This window comes from Amphiprion ocellaris, chromosome 6, assembly GCF_022539595.1.
Source record: "Amphiprion ocellaris isolate individual 3 ecotype Okinawa chromosome 6, ASM2253959v1, whole genome shotgun sequence".
In the NCBI taxonomy this organism is placed as follows: Eukaryota; Metazoa; Chordata; class Actinopteri; family Pomacentridae; genus Amphiprion; species Amphiprion ocellaris.
The window spans coordinates 16478510-16488919 of record NC_072771.1 but is presented as its reverse complement, the minus strand read 5'-3'; the positions used below and the strand labels follow the sequence as shown (position 1 = coordinate 16488919).

Sequence of the window (10410 nt, the reverse complement as noted above, 5' to 3'; positions counted from 1 at the left end):
TCTTTTATAACATTTCACCATAAATTACACTATTTTTAATGTGTTCAAATCTGCAAAATCAAATTATTTTATTGATATTTGCTGTTATTTGAGAAAAAATTATTTTTATATATATATATATATATATATATATATATATATATATATATATATATATATATATATATATGATTGAAAAATGTTAAATCATTTTTTACTGTTCTTTTACACATTTTCTCGGTCTTATTAATTTACAGATAATATTTAGTAAAATCACAGAATAAAAGTATACATTTACATACTTTTTACAGGCCAATACTGTCTATAATATAAATATAATCTGTCCTTTCACTGATGTTTTTAAGCAGTGTGTAACTATTTTACTGTATTTAAAGCAGCTAAAAAATAGAAATAATTTTACAAATATTTGCTGTTATTTCACAGTTTTTGAAGGTTACTGTATTCAACCTTTTTGCGTTGTATTTTTTTCAGGCATAACTTGATGCAAATTTTTTTTTTTTTTACAGATTTTTTTCTTTATTTCCAGTGTATGCATATACTCTGTTGTATAGACAATATACAGCATATAATAATGATTATTCTTGACCTGTTTCCATCCTGAAAATATTTCCCAAATCACTATTTGTTGTGCCTTGCTTTAATTTTTAAAAAGTATATATGTTTCATGACTGAAATTATACTACTGATTTCCCCTTCGATCTGTTGAGACAAACATATTATTATGTACTTCATGAACTCTGCATGGCAAACTTCATTACATCACATGACTTTCTTTAGAAGTTTTGAGACATTCACTCTAAAATAATAAGACTGACAAAAAACTTCTTTTTTTGCATCCTTAAATTACAATTCTACCTCCAACTAAAATCATTTTTTAACCCTTTGATGTGCAGTGTGGGTCAGGAGATACCCAGTTTCCATTGGATTTGGGTCACTTTTGACCCATGTTGTGCATCAAAGGGTTAAAAAAACATTTCAAATTATTGTTAACTATGTGCAACTTCATGGTGTATAACACAGAGAATAGACAAGCACAAGATTGTTACATTACAAAACACAGTACAGACCTAAAGATCACACTACATGTACATTAATTCAAACACAGTGAATAAGGCACAGTTTTCATAGCTTTCACAGTCCAACTGAACCACTTTTTTTTTCCCAAAGCATGTTTTCAGTTGTTCTGTTCCACCAGATGCCCTATGTTGGTTTCAGTGATAATATCTACTTGATTCCCACAAAACTCTGCACTGATGAATATTTTGTTTAAGTGCAGATTATATGCATTAAAGGCTTTGAGACAAACTCCCCCATATGTATTATTATGAATGATCCCAAACAATACCCTGTGGCAAAACCACTTGAGCGTCTTATTTCCCCAAATCCAAATCTTATATTTACTGAGTTTAATCAAAAAGCTTTCTTCTGGGAAATATATTCTCATATTACTCTGACTTTGAACTCCATTACCCTGACCTGCAGATTTCTGTAAAGTCCAGCTTCTCCTGGTCCTAATTAACCCTTTAAGACCCACCATTGTGCAAGTCCGCCAGGACATATTTTTACATTTTTACATGCTGTAGTGCCATTTTTTTGGAGTATTTTTAGTTGCTTTACATCAAAATAACCCTGATATCCCAAATTTTAATATGTATTGACTTATGTCTTAACTACTGCAAAAAATTGCTTAAAAGTGCAATAAACCTTTAAAAAATGAAAATCGTTTTTTTTCACATATATTTCAAAATACAGAAATTGCATAGCTGTATCCCTCAAATTTGTAAATGTAAAAAAGTTGCACAATATCCTTTGGAACCACAGGAAATTTATTTGGAGTCTGTACATAATTTGCTTTTTGAGATATGGTCAATTTTGTAACCTGTAAAAAAAACAAAAATAAACAAAACTGCTAAATTTGCAAAGAGACAACATCAACATCAAAACAAATTATTTACAATAGTGCAATCAAATTTCTAAGTGTGCCAGATACTTATGAACACACATTTTATGTACAAAACCATGGTCAGACCATAAAAAGTGCATTTGAAAATAAAAGAAAATCGTTTTTACTGAGTTGAATCAGAAACAGTATTTTGATGATCTCCTGGTCCAAGTACTTGGACAGGTCTGATGGAGAAGCTGTCCACATATTCTGACAGAGGTGGCTGGACACCTGGCCTCCTTTTGGGCAGGAAATGTGGCAGAGAAGGTAAGCTGTCAGGTTCCTTCTCAGTTTTCCAGCCAGCTGTAGGGAGCGTCTCTGGCCCGGAGCGCTCGCTGGTGGAGCGGCTGCTGCAGCGTCTCCTGGCTGGAGGACGGTCTGTCCCTCTACCTCTCGCTGGGGTACCAGGACAGCAGGAGACCTCCATTCTCTCCTCTTCCTCCTCCTCCTCCTTCCCAACATTGTAAATGCTGCACACAGAAAAAGTTACGTGGTACGTTAGCTGTGCGCAGCACATGACTTGTAAAAACGATGCGTACTTTGCGCGGAATGCTTTCGGCGGCGTTACATGTATATTATACTTTCTTTACTTTTCTCCAACTCAAAACAAACAACTTCTCATGAATACAGACTTACATGTCACTGGAATGATCAATTCCTTCCATAAGATCGGCTTCATCCGCGCTGGTGGCAGAATCCGGGCCAGACGAGTGGCTGGACTCTTCATCCAACGCTAAAGTTTGCTGGAGAGCTTCACGCCAGATGTAAAATAGTTTGGCGCGACCAGGTTTTCGCAGCTCCTTAACTAATGTGTGGAAGTGTGTCAAAGGTGTGTGTGGTGGGTCCGTGTACGGATCTGGTAATTGGATTTTCCGTTCTGAAACGGGTATTGAAAAACAAAAAACGAGCGGTTATTTGATTTTCGTTTTAAAATACAAAAATTAAAATTGAAATACAAGGCATTTTTCCTTTTCATGATCAAAAAGGGATACACGATGTTTTTTTTTTTTAAAAATGCTTTGATTTTCGTTTTATATTTAGAATAAGAAGAAAGTAAAATCAGTAAGAGAGAAACGAAAAAAGTTTGTTTTTTCATTTTCTGAGACCGGAAGTGGTCATCAGCAAATGTGAAGCCAAACGACAACAAGATTCTCAGAGGGCGGAGCCAGAGAGCAGTGATTGGTCAGACCATAGATAATATAGAAGACAGCGCGCTAACGGATCTAGTCTATGTATATCTATGGTCGGCACGTCTGGTAGCATCTCTGGCTGCTGTTGACCTTGTTTTTGGAGTAAAACACGGTAAGAAGATAAATACTTCTAACCTGTAGTGTTGTTCTGTTGTACGTTAAGGCAGCAACTTGTGAAGAGTTGTGTTTTGTCGTGTTTGAGCAGTTGGTCCGGACGCGTTAGCTAGCTAAGCGGCTAAGTTAGCTAGCGGGCTAATTAACACAGGTGGCTAACTTACCGCTGAACACCTGTGTTAGTTGCTGCAGCAGCGGGCCGTCATTATTAGAATAACCTTCTCAACCTGTATTTCTCTGCTGTGTATTTTAGCTTTTAAAAAAGTTATTGTACTTTAAGGTTAACTGAAACCTGTTCAGCTGCACTGAAGTTTAACATTCAGCTGGTTTGAATTAAACCGCCCTTAACATTGTGCAACATTACCTCTCTGAATCTCCATAATTTCATTAAATTCCTTCTCTTTTCCACTGCTCAAGTTCAATCCAGTATATAAAGTGACATTAATAGTGAATAAACTAACAACCAGCCATTGCATTTATTTATTACTGCATGTATTTGTAGTAAAACATGAGTTGAAACATCCTACTTTTGGATCTAGAACTGCACAAGCTGTTCATTTTCAGTCACCTGACGAGTTAAACTCCCCTTTTTATGTGAGGTTGAAGCAGAAAGTCTGAGTTAACAAAGAAAGTTGTTTGTAATTTGTGATACCTGTTATCTCTGACTGAGGCTTTAGTTTTTGTTGAGCTGATTTACATGTAGAAACTTTGTTAGGAAAATTTCTCAGTAGCTCAGAGGACTGGCTGCTTTTTACACAACCTTGTAAGAGAATGTCTGTCAATGCTTTCAGCAGAATTTAGAAACGCAACACTTCCTAAACAGATATTTTGAGGCTGTGAGGTTGAACGTTTGAGAGTATATCAGTGTGTTTGTTTGTGGTCTTTCTGTTTCTAGGTGGAAGCTGAATTAGTGAGGATGACTCCTGCTCCTGTCATCTCTAAACTCCTCACACATCTTTACCTGCACATGAGGAAAATCACTCCTGTAGAATGCAGGTATGTTTGTCATTATTAGAAAAAGATGTTGCCTGGTGACCTGTCAGAAACCCATTATACAGAGTCAGCCAAAATAATGTTTACACACATCAGGAAAAGAAAAACTTGCATAAATATTTCAATACCAAATTTATTCAGACATCACGAGATTAATAAAAGTTATCTTTGGCCTCTACAATTACAAGAGGTGCTCAAAGTGGTGGCCACTGGCTTCCAGACATTTCTGTTGTGTTGTAGACGTCACTTGTTGATGCTCCATTCATGAGGGTAGCGCCATCTGTTGGGAAAACATCGTACAACAGGACACAGAGTTATTGTGATTTGATCAAACTTAGAAAGAGGAATCTATATGTGTAGAAGTACTTATACAAATGAAATATTTATAAAAGTTTTTCTTTTCCTGATGTGTGTACATTATTTTGGCTGACTCTGAGAACTTAATGAGAACAAAACTGTCATTTAATTGTTGCTCTGAAAGCTTCTTTAGTGAAAACCGGCTGGTGTTCTGCTTTGAAACAAACTGCTGTTGAGGTCTGTGTTTTTAGGTTTAACCCCACAGTTTCTGAATGAACCGATAGTTGTTTTTTTTTCCTGATCAATGTGGACGTTATAATTGATGGTAACATTTACTGATCAGATAATCAGCATGACAATATAACAGTATAACATTCTGACCACCTGACTAATACTGTGTTGGTCCCTTTATGCTGCTAAAACTCCTCTGACCCAGTGGTTCATCAGAACCTCTGGGGATGTCCTGTGGATTCTGTGGATCCTGTGGGTTGCAGGGTGGGTCCTACCTAGACCAGGCTGATCCTGGACCATCCCACAGATGCTCAATCAGATCTGGATGTGGGGAGTGTGGAACCCAGGTGAACAGCTTAGCTCTGTCGTGTTCCTCGGACCACTCCTGTAGTAGCAGTTTTAGTTTGTCCTGCTGAGGGTGGCAGCTTGCATCAAGGACTGCTGTTGCCATGGAGACCAGGGGGTTGTTTGTCCTGCAGTGTTTAGGTGGTGGTACATGTCAAACATCCACATGAACGTCAAGGTTTCCCAGCAGAACGTTGCATTAGAACAAGATGATGGATGTTGTTCTCTTCAGCTGTCAGTGGTCAGAATGTTGTGGCTGATCGGTGGATCTGTCTGCCTTTACTCTGACATCCAGAGTTATACAAAAGTGTAGAATGTGTGCAGTGCAGAAGAGATTTACTTTATTGTAGGCATTTTTTTTGTTTTTTTTTTAAGGGAGAGCATTTTTTTTTATCCACCTGAAGAAGACCTAGTCTTTCCCTGCAAAGGATAGTTAATTGTTACTACAGCTTCCATAGTGGTCCCATCAGAGAAAATCATATCCATATACAGATTTTTATTAATTCAAGGGCTGGTTCAGTAAAGATTATAATAATAACTACATCAGATAATTCTTTGTCGCAGTTGGAATTTTGCCGACTGAGAGATGGTTGAGAAGGTTTGCAGTTCTTGTTTTAGCAAAATATATTATAATAGAAGATCTTTATTGTCATTGTACATGAAATTATCTGCAAACCAGCAAAGTGCATCAGTCTGAGGTATCTAAAAATAAATAAATAAATAAAGAAAAATGCTTCTAAAGCCAATAATAAACAGAATATTTTGAGGGAATATTCTAAAAAGGAAAGAAAAGCTCCATTCTCACTCCTCTCAGGATAAACTGTCATTAAAATTGACTTTAAATTTAGCTTCAACAAGAGATAAAAACATTTACTTTCATTACTGATGTTAAGTTTTAATGAAGTTCATGCTACTTTTATAAAATGATGAAAGTGAATAAATTGTATTTCTGTGATCTGTGTTTGATTTCTGTCTTTTCTCCTGTCATCCAGATGTTCAGAGGGAGATGATGCCACATCTGGTCCAGCTGATGGAAGGTCTTGAAGTTCTCTGACTGGCCTCGACTGAAGATGGTCGTCTCACTGGATTTAAGGTTCAGATGCTCAGTAACAAACTCCACCAATGAGCCAACAGGGAAGCTTTAGGTTTATTAAATGTTGCTATGAAGGTTTTGCTGTTTTTCTTTGTGAATGCAATGTGTTCCAACTGAAACTTGAATTAGAACTTAGAAGTAAATCCTTCCATCTGAAAGGATTTAGTTGCATTAATAACCTCATAACATTCTAGTTTTTATTCCAGTCTTGGTTGGAAATAGAATCTCTGTATTGATTCAGGTAAAAACTGAACTTCACAGCATGTTGGAGCAAAACAACCAGATGAAAACTGTGATGGTGTTGGATTGTCAGACCGTAATGTTCAGCTCAAAGCAGCTTTTCTATCTCAGTTCATTCTGACATTCAGCTATGAATCAACACAGCAGATGGTGATCCATGCTGTGGAAGTCTCACATCTCCTGATTTAATGGAGCTGCTTTGTACTTTTTACACAGTTTATTCACCAACACTTTATTTAATAAAAGTCCCATCTAGTTTTCATGAGGAATGTGATGTTTTAATTTCTCTGTGAATAACTGCAGTCTAATGGAACAGCTGGAGTTGTAACATCTGTCCTGATGTTGATCATGAAGTATTGATCAGAATACTTATGGTCAGCATTCATCCCTGAAGTTTTACATTAAAATCTTTACTTGTGTTGTGAACTTTGGTAAGAAGCAGAAATGTTAGCGTTGCCATGGATACATGAGTGTTAAATTCTGTCCATGTTTCCATTTTGGGAAATGCAGTCCAGTTCCAGAATGTGGAGGAATTTAGTCTCACAGACAACAAATATTATCTGAAAGTCGGGTTATTGTTGTTTATCAGCACAATACAAAAAGATTAATGTTAGAAATATTCCAGTTAAGACTCTAGAATATCATGATTTATGTAAATTTACCTCAGTAATATGAATGTTCAGGTTAAGATTGTACAGTGATATTTATTATGTAAGTTTAGCTGATTAAAGTTTATGACTCTGCACTAAAATATTATTTAAATTGACATCATTATAATATTTAGGGTCAGACCCAACAGTATTGAGATTAAGAAATCAAATATTCTATAAAATGTAAATACACTGAACTCATTTGGATATATTTAAGTGAGACTCTACAATATTATTTGGCACAAATCTATCTAAATCAAAATTTGAATTTCACACCAAACATTTACTGGACTGATTTAAATATTAAAATCACTCCTTTCTAATCCTCTGCTGTACGTTCAAACCTGAGGCCTTAAATAGAAACACACAAGTATCTGATTGAAGGAACTTCTGCAGAGTCCTGGTTCCAGAACATGATGATAGAATTATAGCCAAACTTTAACAAAAGCTGCCTGAGAGTTTACAGGTTTTTATGTTGGATTTCTTCAGTAATTTAATGAGCGTTGTCAGCAATAATCAAGTGTTCATTTGATGAACTTGATTTCCTAAAACATACAGAATTGGAGCTCATATCTTTGGCAGCTGTAAAGTTTCTGCTCCTTCAAAGTTTACAACACAATGAATGAATTCCTTAAACACACTCAATGCTGGAGAGCGTTTGATGCTGAAGCAGTGACCAGTTTTTCTGTTTCTTCTCTGGAGATGCACAATGAGGGACGTCTGCAGCGACTGAGAAAGAGTCTCACCACATCCTGACATGAGGAAAAAGACTTAATTGAAGACTGCAATGAGAAAAACTATCAGACAGCAGACGGCTGCATTCAAGGTGAGCTCTGAACATTTGATCTGGAACAGGAATTCAATAACAGCAGCATGAGCTTCATTTCAGTCTGTCGCTGCTGAATTCATGGATGAATCATCTGGCACTAGAGAAGAAGACCATCAAACATCCACGTCAGCTGATGGAGGTCCAAGAGTCTCACCGAACAACCAACCTACAGAGTGAAGACCTTGAATCTGATTGGACGGCCTCCTATTCAGCCACGTGTGAACAAATGCCTCTAAGTTGATTTGTTTTCTAAAATAAATCTAGTTTGAGTCCTAATCTATACCTGTGTGTTTGCTTCTTTACACCGCTGTTAACAGTTTAGGCTGTTACATTGTTCCAGATAAGACAAGTACAAGATACTTCAGAGCTGTTCTACCACGAGCCTAACAGGAAGAACTCCAACAGCTACTGAATGTTCCTGTGGTCCCCTCAAGGCTACAGGAGGAGCCCTATGAGGACGAGCCGGTCCACCTGATGGTGGCCAGTCACTGCGGTTCAAAGCCAACACCGACTACGTGGACTTCTACTGGACCACACGGAGGCCTTCAAACCGGACCAACAAGTTCAGCGACTCCCCGACTCGTGGGTCTGAGGACGCCGCCGAGCCTCGGTCCAGCCGGCCTCCTGTCTGTGGGTGTTTGAGTGCTGAGAGGTTTGTGGATGCATGTGAACATGTCTGTGTTGAAACAGCAGCTTTGGACTCAGTAACGCCGGGAAAAACCAAGAGCTCCTTTATTTGTGACTTCCACTAAAAAAACTGAAGAAAATAAGTTTGCCAGGGTTCTGACTAATAACAGATTATTAAATAATGAAAATAATCATTTAAATATTCCTTTAATCAATCCTTTTAGGTCTACATTTCCTTTACACTGACGTCTTGGTATATGTACAAGTATTTTGGGTGGAATATACCATTAAGCCTGATGTTCAAGGGTGCTTTTGGGAAAATACCATTAAACCAGCCTTTTAGGTAAATGTTCCAGGATGTTGGGTAGAATATACCATCAGATCAACCATTTGTCATTCTCATCCCTGAACATTGTATGAGATTGATGCATATTTTAGTCTTGCAGCCAAATATTTTAATATTTAGTGCATGTGTGTGACCATCACCAGCCCTCCCTGAAAGCTAAGCAGATATTCTTTATTAGAATTCCCTATTATGAGCCAGGGAGGGCAGTGCTACACCTCAAAAAAAAAAAAAAAAAAAAGTTTATGTTCAAGGATGTTGGGTGGAATATACCATCAGACCAACCTCCAAGGTCTACAGTAGTGAATTTTAGGTGGAATATACCATTAAACTCACCTTTTAGGTCTACATTGGAGGATTTTAGGTGGAATCTTCTTCCAAACCATCTTATAGTCTACATTTAAGGATGTTTAGGATGGTATATTCTTCCGAACCAACTTCTCAGGTGTACATTTCAGGCGGAATATTCCTCCATACTAACTTTTTTGGTCTACATTGAAGGATTTTTTCTAAACCACCCTTTCAGGTCTATATTTGAGGTTTTAGGTGGAACATTCCTTTTAACCAGCCCCTCGGGTCTCTTTGAGGATTTTGGATGGAATACTCGATTAAACCAACATTTTAGGTGCATGTCCAAGGATTTTTGGTGGAATATTCCTTTAAGGTGGATGTTTGAGGACCTTGTAGGTGGAATACTTCCTGAAACCAACCTTTTAGGTCAACATTCAAAGATTTAAGGTGGAATATTCCTTTAAACCAACCTAAATTTCATGTTTTGATCATTATCAAGTGAGAAACCTCAATCCAGACTCCTCATAATGACGTTTGAGATTTATGCTGCTGTTATTTGTTTAGTCCAGACTAAATGACAGAAATCCACAACTGTAATTTTATTTCAGGACTCGGTTATTAAATGTCAAAACAATCCATGTGACTCTAAAAACTCAACAGCTTTACAAACTCTAAGATTAAACTCTCCCCAAGGATCCAAAACAAGTTGGACTTCTACATGAGAGCTTTAATTATTCTTCATCTACTTCCTGAAAAGTTTGGTCAATAAAAAAGACAAAAACTAATATTTTCAGCTAAACTGAAGACAGACTTTGTGATTTTTCTGCTCACATGTTGTGTTGTTGTAAACTTACACTTTCAAATAAATAGCCACCTAACCCCCTGGAAACCAGCGTCTGTCCTGTTTTTGTGTTGCTCCTCGGCGACCCTTGACAGCCAGGTCCTAATGTTTTTTGAGCAACACACCATACTATGATGTTTTTACAATGATGGTTCTACTATGAAACCAGTTTGACATGTTCAGGTGTTCTTTGTGTGAAAACTCAGAGATTTCAGGTATCAGAAGGTGGTTTTCAACTTTCTTTGTTAACTTTCTGCTTCAACTTTAAACTAAATTTCCTTCACTAACCCAGCCCTCTGGACTTCCAGTAAGCTGTGTTCCTATTGGCTGTCCAGGTGGCTGCTTGGTGTTATCAGGAACACCTGAGCAGCTCAGTGTCTTCCT

General features: G+C 37.2%; 1 long non-coding RNA gene across 2 annotated transcripts; it reads left to right on the top strand.

Annotated features, from left to right (window-relative positions):
• The first annotated feature begins 3144 nt into the window (after positions 1-3144).
• Positions 3145-8200, top strand: LOC129349144 (uncharacterized). 2 transcript variants are annotated; one of them, XR_008602016.1, is made up of 4 exons: positions 3145-3244; positions 4142-4242; positions 6105-7921; positions 8026-8200. It is a non-coding gene; the product is annotated as an uncharacterized LOC129349144 (long non-coding RNA). The 2 variants fall into 2 exon arrangements; XR_008602015.1 differs by having other exon boundaries at positions 7985-8200.
• The last annotated feature ends 2210 nt before the right edge of the window (positions 8201-10410 follow it).